This window comes from Bubalus bubalis, chromosome 17, assembly GCF_019923935.1.
Source record: "Bubalus bubalis isolate 160015118507 breed Murrah chromosome 17, NDDB_SH_1, whole genome shotgun sequence".
Taxonomy (NCBI): domain Eukaryota; kingdom Metazoa; phylum Chordata; class Mammalia; order Artiodactyla; family Bovidae; genus Bubalus; species Bubalus bubalis.
Window position 1 is genome coordinate 43,250,775 of NC_059173.1, and position 13,749 is coordinate 43,264,523.

General features: G+C 41.0%; 1 protein-coding gene across 3 annotated transcripts in view; it reads left to right on the forward strand.

The window, feature by feature from the left end:
• The first annotated feature begins 1,701 nt into the window (after nt 1-1,701).
• JADE1 (jade family PHD finger 1) overlaps nt 1,702-13,749 on the forward strand; it is a 288,604-nt gene continuing 276,556 nt past the window's right edge. For all 3 annotated transcript variants that reach the window (XM_044930428.2, XM_044930427.2, XM_044930429.2), the window contains exon 1: nt 1,702-1,967. The gene's annotated coding sequence lies outside the window, so the exon portion shown is untranslated. The remainder of the gene's footprint in view (nt 1,968-13,749) is intronic.

The following is a 13,749-nucleotide window of genomic DNA, read 5'->3' on the forward strand; positions in this document are numbered from 1 at the left end:
TTCAGCAGTCATTCCAAACTATTATTATTTTATTTGCAGATTGGTTGGTCTTTATCTCTTCTGTTGGAGGGCTAGAGCTCATCTGTATTAATTCTCAGTTTCTGACAAATTAGGAGTTAATTAAATATCTGATAAAGATATGAAAGAATGCATCTTAGAGATGTTTTTATTATTAAGTCCTTAATCTGGTGCATATAGGGGACACATTTTGTTTTGGAGTGTCTGCTCAGCTCATAATAACCCTTTTAACTGGGTTTCCAGATTTGGAGAAAATGGCCCCAGGACCATTTGGTTGAATATAACCTTGATCTCCAGCCACATATCCAATCTCCAGTAGATTGGATAGCTGACCCAAGCTGGGTAAACCAAAACTGCAACCCTTGCAGTTTGGAATTAGGACTCAGAGTAATACAGTTGGATGGTACTGTGTATCCTCAGGAGACTTGAGCAGTCATAAGTTCCACTCTAGGGATCAGAAATGGCTCGTGAACAAACACAGAGGAGACTGAGTCACTGTCCAAAGAAAAATTGTGACATGAGACACAGGGAGAGAGTCTGGATGACTTTCCAGGTTCTGATTCCAATATTTTCTTGCTGCCCAGCTGACCTCCTGCCCTTGAGTTCAGGAAAATATCAGCTGTCTACCCTTCAAACTGGGGCTTCCCAATGGTGCAACGGTAAAGAAAATGCCTACCAAAGCAAGAGACGTGGGTTCGATCCCTGGGTTGGGAAGATTCCCTGGAGAAGGAAATGGCAATCTACTCCAGTATTCTTGCCTGGGAAATCCCATGGAAACAGGAACATGACAGTTTACAGTTCACGTGAATCACAAAAGAGTTGGATATGACTGAGCGACTGAGCACACACACATACCCTTAGAATGCCGTCCCATATGTAAAGTCAGTGTGGTGAGGATTTAACACTTTGGGAAAACAAATTTGCCATTACTATGTTGGTTCTGCTTCAGCACATGCTGCCCTATGTTTTCACCTTATATGATGATAGATGATTGCGTTCAGCTAGAAACTGCATGAGTGAGAAGGTTTCTAGAACAAGCAAAGGAAAAAAAAAAAAGCAGTGAGAGCCCAGCATCTTCATGGCATCCCTTGTAAGGAGAGAGTAAGGCAGAGTCTGAAAGCAGGAGGTGTGAGAGATGGAAAAGCAAGAGCTGTAGCAAATAGCAGGGAGCTGTGTGGGCGCAGTGAGCAGGGCTGCTGAGAACTAGGGTACTTGTCGAATATGAAAGGTATAGTTGCAAGATAGGAGTTTAGGAGCAGCAGAGTGAATTTCCTCAGGTGATGGATCATTATGCTGAAATCAATCTTCACAACAGAAGACAAAGTCAGCAAAAATGAAATATCCTTTGAAACCAGAGGTTTAAAGTATAGTAGGCTGCTCCACCATTAGTAACAAATCAATACCAACTCAGTTTAATACCACACAATCCCTTCTTAGTCCGACCTCATTACACCTGATACTAATGAGGGACTAGCATCCAATGGTCAAGGCTCGAAGTTTAATGTTGCTACAATCACCCTAATTTAAAAGGCCTTTATCAGCAAAAGCGTGGGGGAGGAAAACATCAAGCGCTCAGCAATGCAGCCAGCTGTAAAGTATCTCTCAATGAGTTCACCAACGTGTGAACTTCAATAGCCCAGCAGGATCTACTTATATTTGAAGATTATTTAAGCATCAGCTGCAGAGAGGAACTGCCTCTGAAAATGGTACCTCTGATTGGTTACTTGTGTGGCAAACCCCAGAACAAGGAGCTCTCCAGAGTAACTTTCATTCTTATGAAAGTCTGCATCTCACTCAGCTTGGAGTGTCATTTCTCCTGCCAGGGGTGTCTGGACAGCTTGGGGAGAGCAAGTGGACTCTAAGGACATGGAAGAGTTGAACGTTAGTTACTTTTGTACAGATCAACAGACAACCTGCTACTTCCATGACGAATGCTTTTTAAACCCAAGGTAAGAGGGATACACACAGTTCACATGTGCTTACAAGGGCATGAGTAAAAATATCCTGGGACTCTTCAACTTGGGGGAACTCTGCATCTGTGGCTGCATCCAGGCCCTGCTGGAATAAATGGCCATGAGATTTAGCTGAAGGAAGTTTCTTTGCCAAAAAAGAGAGGTTTCTAAGACCTAGAGCAGTGTTTCCCAAACTGATCTCAACAGGGTGTTAGTATATGTGAGGAGATAAAAGGATTACATGGATAATGCTTGTGAGATACTGAATTAAACAAGTTAAAATTAAAATTTTAAATGTATGTATGTGTTAATAACTTTCATGCATAACAGAAATCTATATAAAAACATATGATGTGTGTGTGTATGCTAAGTTGCTTTAGTCGTGTCCAGCTCTATGAGACCCTATGAACTGTAGCCCGCCAGGCTCCTCTGTCCATGGGATTCTCCAGGCAAGAGTACTGGAGAGGGTTGCCATGCCCTCCTGTGAGTAGCAATAAAAAGCCATCTTAATAAATGCAATATTACCAATCCCATCAATCCACCCAGGTGCCTGTATCTGATTGTGTCCTCCTCTCTCCCAATGAAACCAGTTTTCTGAATTTTGTGTTTGAGTTTTCCTTTTCATCTGGTTCAACTATATATGTATATGTCCTTAAATAATGTAGTTAAAAATTTTATATGCTTTTGAATTATCTTTATATCAATAGCATACTGTAGACATTTTTCTGAGATATGCTCTTCTTTCAACAATGTTCCTGGTTTTTACAGGCATTGATATGCACAACTGTACTCGTTTTCATTGTATTATCTGTTCTATGAATATGCCACAATTTTACCGCTCTCTTTTTTATAGATATCATGTTGGCTACAGTGGTTTACTGTTACAAACAGTGGAGTTACAAACTTTCTTGAACATGGTTCCTGGGGCACGTGTGCAAGAATTTCTCTAGGGTACATACCTAAGAATAGAATTTACTGGATATGAGAGTTGGCACTTCAACTTTGTAGGATAAACCAACCAAAGTGATGGTTACAATTTTTATTCACTCCAGACTTTTAAGTTCATTGCTGTGTATCCTCATCAACACTTGGTATTGTCAGGCTTAATTTTTTTTTTCTGCCTATTTCATTTTGATTACAATTCTCATTTCTCTTGTGAGTTTAATCATCTTTTCATGTTTATTGGTCATTTCAATTTCATCGTCTATAAATGCTGTCTATGTTCTTGCTTGGTTTCTAATTAAATTGTTTTTTCCTTATGAATTTGTAGGAATTCTTTCTGCATTCTTCATTGGAATTCTTAATTATATGTTTGTAAATTTCTTCTCCCTATCTGTGTTTTTACTTTCTTAAAGGTATCTTTCGTGAAGAGAAGTTTTACATTTTAATACAGATGGATTTATTAATCTTCTGTTACAGTTGTGCTTCCAGGGTCTAATTTAAGAAGTATTTCTCTACCCAAAGGTTATAAAGATGCTGTCTTTAAAATTCTAAATTTTTGCTTTTCACATTTAATCTGTTTTTTAATGAATGGATTTCTTTCCCTCAGGACTTCTCTCAGTTGTGGACCTCCCTGAAGGGAGACAGAATGCAACATTTCCCTTTTGAAATTTGGCCTTGGGTTTATTTTTCAGAAGCCTCTTTAGGAATGTCTTGAAACACACTTTGAGAACCATGACTCTGTAGATAGAAATAAATGAAGCCCACTTTCTTCCTCCAGTCTTGACCAGTTCTGGAACCTAGATCAACTGTGGGGTCACTTCCTTGTGATTTGCTTTCCTTAGTTTGAAAATAATTGCCTCAGCTAAAATGTAAAAGGCAATAAACTAATATGTGTCAAAAACACTAGGGTAAAAACATTAGTATGCTGAAACAGATAAGTCATTTTAAATATTCAACATCCCCTCTCTTCACCCCATGCCTGTCACTGGGGACAGGAGTATTGTGTGGGAGGTTCCTGCCTGCTGGATTCTCCCCTAGGCTTTCCTGTGGAGAATCTGGGGAATGGCTGTGTGGCAGGAGGGCAAAGAGGCTGAAATGATGAATCTGATGAACAGCTTGAGGAGGGGTGGTTCACAGGGGTTTGGGGCATAGACAAGCCTAGATTCCTGCCTATTGGAGAGTTGTTGGGGGAAGAGTTGAGAGTGAGAAGTTTATAGAGCAAGAGGCTCAAAACAATCATGGAGTATGAGAGAACTGGAGAGACGTGTTAAGGGACTTTACAAAATGGTGCTGTGAATAATAAAGTAGACCTCTTTTAATGCCCTTGAAGAGGTACAAGAAAATATCAGAATAACTTTAAGTTGCTGGGTTTCTTTTATTGCAATGCCACACTAAGGCTTACTAATTGAGGTCACAGATATTCTAAGATTCTTTTACTCATGTGATTTCATTTGATCATAACAATAATTCAGTGAGGTGGGTAGGTAAAACATGACTTATCCCATTTCATCCCTGAGAATACTGACTTAGAGACGTCAAGTGACCAAGTCTAAATTTGAGAGTGGGTAGACAAGATTCAAATTCAGAACTTATATATGGAGTGTCTGTGTCTTTCTACCATACCATGCAGCATGTAGGGAAGACAGATGTAGATGCTCTTGGATAAAATATTTGTGCAAAAACTAATCACTTCCAAATAAAATGACTATTTTCTGTTATTTGGGTTTCATGATCATAGTTTCTTAAGAAATGCCACAATTTCTTAAATGCTACTCAAAAGATTACTGCAAAGTACCTGTATCTTATATAATTTTGTAAGATTATTTTAACCCAGTGTTTCTCAAGTTTAGTTCACATAAAGACTTTTTTTAAGTAAATGGACATTTCCATTAGTAATAGGAGTATCATATTCATAAATTCATAAGCATATAGTTTAAATTTTTCTGCATATTCTTGAGAAAATGATGGCAGAATGGCAATGGAGGAGGCAACTTAACATTTGTGTTCAATAAGATTAAAAAGCTAACCATCCCTAGGGAAATAAGCCCCCTAACAATTCAGTGAAATACGATAAGATGTTCTCATTTGCTGACAAATGTATAATACTTAACACTACGGTTGAGAGGATCTCACTTTTCCATTTCACAAAATACATATATATATATTGTGTACTTTCAAGTGGCTAAAAAGGGGCCATCTTAAAACTTGAGATTAATATAACTATTTCTTGGTGTTGCAAGGATGATAGGGGATTTCAGGTGTTGGAGATATTTCAAGAAATTGTTATTTTATTAAGTCTCTCTTACTCCTGGCGATTAATTTTCAGCAGTTTCAGCTGAAGTTAATAGCATTTTTTCCTTAACTGAGATTTTTTTCTTCAGTAATGCATTGGGAGTCCTATTGTAGCCCCATCTTGGCTGCAGTGTGCAGTTGTTCTGTGCATCATTTCTTCCAGTGATTGGAATAAACATGAACAGGTACCCCAGTACATAATATATAAAGTCAGATCTGTGATCCCAGTATGATAGCAACAAAAAGTGATTAATAGTTTGTTGTAATGAGGCAACTGGCATTTAATAAGTTATTGATTTTTCTTAGCATCTTACTAAAATGATTTGGAATGTGAAAAAAAAAATCCTCTATTCATATAAGGCAGTATTGATTAAGTATGAATTCATACATTGGGATTCTAGATTGTTATCTCAGGGCCAGTGCATATTACCTGATTAATATTGATAGTATTGTGCTCATCAGTGAATTCCCAAGGCATCGTTTTTTCGTCAAGGAAGAATGAAGTGTTTAGTGTGACCCTGAAATCACTTTGTAGCAGATCCAGAGAAACGTTGTTGATGATTCAGAGCAAGTGGCTGCAGATTTAATTTGTTGAACTGGATTTAATTTGTTCCAGTTGTTTCAGTATTGTAGTTATGCTTAGAAGATGTTTCCTATTGATATTCTTTTACTTCATTATTTTCATGCACATTTTTCTTTGCCCAATAAATTCCTTCTCTATTTTCTATATGGCAAACTTCTAGTCATCCTTCAGGACCCCACTCGAAAGTCATCTCCAGGACCCTGTTCTTGGTTCCCTTGGGAAGATTTTGTTCTCTTGGATCCTCCTACCACCCTTCATTGTACATAAGTCTTCAATGCAGAGGGATAATACCAGTAATTGTGGGGTGTTGTTTTTTTTTTTTTTTTTTTTACTGTGCTGGGTCTTCATTGCTTTGCACGGGCTTTTTCTAGTTGTGTGTGGGCTTTTCATTGAGGTGGGGTCTCTTGTTGTGGAGCACAGGCTCTAGGCACGCGGGCTTCAGTAGTTGTGGCTTGTGGGCTCTAGAGCACAGGCTCAGTAGTTGTGGTGCACGGGCCTAGTTGCTTGATGGCATGTGAAATCTTCCTGGACCAGGGATTGAACCCATGTCCCCTACACTGGCAGGCGGGTTCTCATCCACTGAGCCACCAGCAAAGTCCAGTAATTATGTTTTATATCTGCTCCCTACTAAACTATGAATTTTTTTTGGACAGGGAAGTAAACTTTCTTTGGTGATTTGTTTGCCCAGAGAAGTCCCAGTATCTGAGAAGAAAATATTAATACACAGCTGGTTATGTGTAAATACTTGCTGCTGTTCCACAGTGGGTAGGTGTCTCTTCACAATACCAGAAACGGAAACTTCTTGTTCCACAGGATTTGAATGAGCTTTATACTACCTTGGAATTGGGGAGATAACAGGTATCACTGTGCCAAGTATCTTTATTACTCCTACTACCACCACTACTTATGGAGTGCACTGTGCTCAAGACTTTAAAACACACAGAATCTCAGTTTCTCAGTATGGAGCAAGGTGATTATTAAGTTATCCATTTTAGAGATAAAGCAAGGCTTGATACTTTCCCAAAGGTCACATCACTAATAAGTGGTGAATCAGAGAATCAAATCAAGGTCTCTCTGACCCCACAGCCTGTGTCTCCAGTGTGACTTGAGACACTCTGGTAAAGGTTAATCCAAACCAGGAACCCAAAGTTCCACCCTTAGAGATTAACTTCATTTTGAGTCTTGTAGGCTTTACAGGGGGCAGCCGTGATAGGACGAGAAAACATACTCAAATAGAGTATTCTAATAGATTGGAAATAGTTGAACTGTAACATATTAAATTCCTGCCAAATAATTTCTAATTTGCAAGGAGATCCAATCAGTCCATCCTAAAGGAAATCAGTCCTGACTGTTCATTGGAAGGACTGATGCTGAAGCTGAAACTCCAATACTTTGGCCACCTGATGTGAAGAGCTGAGTCATTTGAAAAGACCCTGATGCTGGGAAAGATTAAAGGCAGGAGGAGTAAGGGGAAGACAGAGGATGAGACGGTTGGATGGCATCACCGACTTGATGGACATAAGTTTGAGTAAACGCCAAGAGTTGGTGATGGACAGGGAGGCCTGGCCTGCTGCAGTCCATGGGGTTGCAAAGAGTAGGACACGATTGAGTGACTGAACTGGACTAATTTCTCAAGATGGGTCAGTCAACAACTTGAAAAAAGCTTTCCCTTTAGCGGTATTTTACATGGGAAAGAAAATACAGAAAAGGGGAGCCAGAGAGAGGATCTGAAAGGAGAGCAGAGGTGCTAAAGACTATAGGGAGTTGGGGAGGGATTCCTTTTGGTTTTTATAAAGGCTTGACCACCACTGAGATAATGGTGTTACTTCAAGTAGATCAAAATAGAATGGGAAATGCAACACCCATCTAGAGTGTAGTATTGGTTTCCTTTTGCTGCTGTAATAATGTGTAGTTTAGAACTCTGGAGATTTTCCTTCTGGAGGCGCCTAGGAAAGAAGCTATTTCCTTGCCTTTTCCAGCTTTTAGAGACCACCTGTATTCCTTAGCCTGTGATCTCTCTTTCCATCCTCAAAGCCAGCAGCATGGCTTCTCTGACAGACTCTGGCCCTCACTCTCTTGCTCCCCCATTCACTTAAGGACCCTTGTGATTATTTTGGGCCACCTGGATAACATTGGATTATCTCTCCACTCAAAACTTAATCATATCTGCAAAGTCTCTTTTGCCACGTAGGGTTCCATATTTACAGATTCTGCAGATTAGGAGGTAGACATCTCTGGGGTATAGTATTCTGCCTCCCACAGATGTGTTAGAGTGGAAGTGAGAGAGCAGGAGATGGGCTCCAATCTTGATGCTGCCATTGAGAAGTCATGTACCTTGGGGCAAAGGAGGCTGAGGAGGAGTAAGGGGAAGACAGAGGATGAGATGGTTGGATGGCATCACTGACTCAATGGACATAAGTTTGAGTAAACTCCAAGAGTTGGTGATGGACAGGGAGGCCTGGCCTGCTGCAGTCCATGGGGTCACAAAGAGTCAGACACGATTGAGTGACTTGAGTACCTCAGCCTCCCTGGGCCATGGCTTCCTGGGCCATTGCTTGCTTTACCTAAATGCTGGGAGACATGGTTTGGCTAATTAAAAGCCAGACTTGTTTTTACACACCTGCAAATGATAACGTTGTATTTATTTAAGGCCACTGCTGAACATACCATTAGTCTTTCTAATGGTGTTTCTGCAGGTTCTCGGCTGATTTCTGCTCACCATCCAATATTTACTTACACCTTGCCTACAGAGCCTGTAAATTTTCAATTTCTCATTTTAAATAGGGAGCCCCAATTCTGTAGTGTGGTCGATACATTAAATATCCACAGCTAAATTGCTTAACACCCAGGTTTTTATCCCCTTCAAATTAAAGCTTTTAAAACACCCGGACTCATGCTGGCTGAATGACACACAGACTTTCTACCGGCTCTCAGGGGCAGGTGATACTGGTTCCTGTCAAGTTCTAAATCTGGATGCTTTTTTATAGTGGAACAACGAAAAGGAATTGCTTCCTTATGATATATAACCACTACTTATTATAGACTGATCCATTTTGTAGCAGGGAGGTGGCAGGCAGGGGGCTGGAGGAAGAACCAATCTTAGACCCGAGAGGAAGCAACCTTCTAATTGCCTTTTCCATGACAGCATCATAAGCTTCTTTATGGCAGCTTTATTTCACAGTGACCTGCCACACTGCTCTAATTTTTCTGGTGTCACTCATGCAGGTTTAAAAAATGATTGGTTTTATGGCTTTTATTTGGGAATTTGTCAAGGTTTTACATTTGCGGAAGCCGTGAAGCAGTGGCCTAATAGTTCATAATTCGGTGTTTAAAAGATATTGGTGGGTAGCCTGCTTGTGCCACAGGTGCCTATAGTGATCACATCCTTATGCCTAGTGGGGAAATCTCCATAATTTCTTTTATGCTACAGGAAACCTTTGCTGTCAGAAAATGCCATTCCAGGTTCCAGAGGGCTCCTGGCATCCTGAGATGGGAGAAAAGCCTTTCAAGCTTCATGATCAGGTTGATATTTAAACCTAATTCCCATGAAATGTACTTCAGGTGTTAGTAAACCCAGACTTGGGTCAGCGTATTCTGGCCAGCCAGATTTACGCACTCTTTTTTTTATGACTCACAGTCTGGAAATGAAAAGCACTGGCCTCTGAATTCTCTTAGCTCTCTTGCTCTCTCTCCGTAGGATCTCAAAACCCCTAACAGATGTTTTTAAAAGCTTCACTTTTGAAGGCTGTCTTGGCCTCCTGCCACTGTGTATACTTTAAGGTTTAATGAAAATTGGTGCCTCCCGAGCTCTCCTCCTAAGGGGGAAAGCAGCTCCTCTCTGGTGAACTTGCTCATTCCTGCTCAGAAAGAACACACGGGGCTGGTGAGGTCGTGTGTAAACACGCAGCACACACACCTGCTCTGTCCCTGGCTCCTTTCTTTCCTGGCTGCCTGGGTTGCCTCGGTCCGGTGCATACTTGCTGGTGTTTATCACAGTTGGTGTTTCTACCCCCAAGTGCGCCTCCGCGTAGCCGGTGCTTATTTGAGCAGTGGGCGATCTTTCTGAAGTGACCTCCGCGGGCCGGGAGATTTATGGTGGCGTTAGCTTTCATTATGTGTGGAGGCTGCCTCGTGAGCTCACTGCGTCGCTGTCAGAGGAAGAGCAGAACGCTTCCCAGAATAAGCCTCCGGTATTATCTTTGAACATATGTTCTTGATTAAACGAGAAGAGGAAAGTCGCTCCGTTTTTCCCATTTGGAGGTTAAAGTGGAGGGTTTGTCTAAAAACAGATTGCAGTAAATTGTGGGTTTATTTGAACAGTATGTCAACATTATTTACTCATGGAAAAAAAAAATCTCAAATTGATAGGTTTCTTTTAATTACCTCATTCTGAAAGCTGCTCTCCACAAACAGAAAATATTTCAGAAGCCATTTGGATAAGTCTGGAAATGTTGAATTACTGGAAACCTGCCGAGAATAATACCTTTGAAAATGTTTCCGTCGTTCTGAGTATAAGAAAACTTGATTAGGAAACAGCTTGTCACTGAGCAAACCGGTATTGCCTTCTGTGATCTTGATAGCCTCCTGGTAAAAGATGGCTTGCAAGATTCTTGCCTAATGATGATCATGCCATCCTGAAAAACGGGTACCTTTCTGAAGCTAGGGTGTTACTGTCCATCACTCAGACCACAGTGGCCTTGTTTAACCCCACTATGATATCTTTCTCTTGGGTTCTGTCCAGAAAACACAAAAGCTCAATGAAAAAAGGTTCAGTAATTGAGTGAGTGCTGGGAAAGTCCAAAGCGCTCTTCTTGCAAATCCAGGCCAAAGCACATTTTATAGACAGTGTCTTTTGACTTCATTGCTTGTTCTTGACTAGATGAAAAGATGATCTGATAGATACAGCCATTACCAGGGCCCAAATCTATTTAGTGGGTGAGGGAGGTAGTTGAGGGGAAGAGAGGACAAGGAAACTCACGTGCCAGCCACTCATATACACATACACCCGGGGCTCATGTCCTTCTGTGACATCCTTTCAAAACTGCTTCTGATGTTTGCTTTCTGTGTGTGTGTATAAGGGACTGTGGAGTGGTGGCAGGGGTTCTGTATGTGAGAGGTTGGGGTGAATTTGGGGCCAGCATATCATGATCTACCCTGGGCCTCAAGTCCTTTGAGCACATCCCATACTTCGGGCGATGTTCCATGCAACAGCATATTGTGTTGCATTTACCTCTTGGGAAACCTATATGCAGAGTGTTTCTCAGAGTATTTCATCTGAAATGGACATATGCAGGACTGACTCCAGGACTGCTGTGTGTGCTGATACAGTTGTTTGGTTGTTAAGTATTGTTAAATATTGATATCGCTATCAGTTGATCAACCACTGCCTGAGATCCACAGCCAGGCACCAAGTGTGATTGGGCACTAGAGCCTCGCCACCCTGGGTGTATGTGTAGTTGTCTTGGCCTGAGCTTCAGAGAGGCTTCCCTGTACCTGCCTAGACCCTCAAGGCAGCCAGAGCACTGAACTCCTTTGGACCCAGTTTGGGTCTGTGTGGAGGAGGTCAGACAGAAAGAGACTTGCCAGGGCAGTGCTCCCAGTCATGCCAACAAAATTCACTTTGTAAAAGAACTTTTGAGTCATTTGGGACATCAAACGTCTTTATTCCTACCCTTGCAACTCTTTCCTCCACATACCAGTGTGAAGTCCTGAAGCCTTCACCGTGGAGACCAGTTCAAGGACGGAAGATGTAATTCTAGCCCCAGCTCCAACACTTAATAACTCCATGACCTTGGGCAAGGGACTTAACCTCTCCACACTGCAGTTTTCTCATCTGCAGAGTGTTGATATTGGCCTCGATTCCTTCCAGCTGTAACAACATGATTTTAGTCCTAAATTTCTGTTTACCAGCCCATTCAGCCACCCCAAGTGGAATATCAATAGCTATTCCATTTATGCTTCAAGGAAAAAAAAAGAAAAATAGCATCACCTGCTAACAAATAATGTTTAAACATGAGTTAAGGTAAGAATGATGCCAAGTGCTCTGATGCAGCCTGAAAGAGGGACTTGACAGGCACAGGAGATGGCTGGCTTGCTCCACCCTTGCTCACTGCATCATCAGCACAGGTGAGCACTCTTGATGAGCTCAGCTGCTGGAGCTTCATGTTAATGGAGCCCTGGCCACTGATACAGTTCCCGCTCCACCTGGCCAAGGTCATCTTATCTCGTGGTGCTACCCTAGAAACGACTTGAAAAATGTGCATTGTGGTTCATGCCAATGTGCAAAGGGCCCCTAGAAAGTATGTAGATGTGTCAGTGCAAATTTATTATGAACAGGAAAAATAATCTCAACATACAAGCAATAATGTCATATACTTGACATAGAGGGGCATTGTGTCAATGGGATTAACATTGTTTTTGATGACTCATTTTGAGTATTGCAGTTCTAAGTTATACATCATGCCATTTCTTTTTGATTTTAAAAAGTTTTTGGTCTTTCAACTGGTGATTTTTTTTTTTTTTAATGTTGGGCGTATTTTGAGATGGGGGAGAGGAGGGTAAGGTTCCACCTTTTATTTTAGAATGACTATCATTCATAACTTTACAGCCAAAATACAGAAGTTCATTTTGTAGACTTTTTTTTTATCAACCTATTCCCTCCATGGAAACTGTCATTAATCATATAACATAGTCATCAACAAGGATTACTAGGACCAAAATACCATGATAGTTACTCTTATCTGCTCTTGGGAAGGTTGTTATTTTATGCTTGTTAAGGACAGACGCATTTATAGATTTGTGTGTGAGTCTATGGCTTTCTGAAAAGTTTGAGTTCTGGCCCAGGCTGTATGTCTAAGGGCTTCAGTGTCATGGTGTCGATAGACAAGTCTTGTGGTGGTTTTGGGGTCACCCTTGTTTTTTTAGGAAAGTAACTTTTTAATCTAAATTCTCATCTCATATCTCTGTTTCACTTTGGCTTCCTCTCTGTCCCCATAAACAAAACTCCTACCAGGCTTGAACTCCAGCTTGGTTTTAGGAAACCACAGCCAGCTTTTTTCATAAGCAACACTGCAGACACTTAATGAAAGAATTTAAGCTGAGAAATTTAGTACTCTTGAATTAGGACATCTGGGATTTGTCCCTATTCAACATGCTTCTTAATTTAAAAGCTAAAAAATTGATAAATGTCACCTCCAAATGTACAGACTAAATTCAGAATCTAAAAATAGCTACCTAAGTACAACACACACAAGTACAGTATGAATGGGTTGATGTTCCTTCAGCAGTTTAACCTGTCAGTATCTCACGCTGAGGGTTTGTCATTGTTGTGATAGCATTTTAGGTTTGAAACTGACTTTCCTGTAGTTCTGGACTTATCAGCCATCCTTTGCCCATCTTCCTTCCTGTGTATGTAAAGGAACCTGTAAGACCCCTTGGTCAATCGAAGCATGATCCACCAAAGCTTAGCAGTGAAGGAAGAATCTGTGCCTTGGGGAGGGACAGCCAGGTTTTATGGCAAACATTTGTTCCCAAGACTCCCCTTCCGCTTAGGGATTTCTTAGTATGGTATGGTCACCACGTTCATCCCCATCAGACATCCCTCCTCCACTAATTTTTAGGACTAAGAGTGGACTTAATTCTCCTCTCCTTAATTCTCCAAAGCACAGTGTGGCTGTGACCAAACTGTAACTTTTAAACAAATTTTTAGATACCAAAAACTTGGGGTAACAAAAGAGAAATAAATACTAAGAGTTACATAAAAACAAATGATCTGGTTTGCAAGATTCATCTCTCTGCCTTGTTTCTGCCTTATTGGGAGAAAAATTTCTATCTCTACCACCTGGTGGTGACCTCTGGCCAGGTCCCCAAGAGAGAAGACTGTCCCTTCCCACCTATCTCAGGATCTCTCTTTCCAGTCAGAGACCTTTTTCTCTTGGATGACAGATACTGTCAAAGTCCATC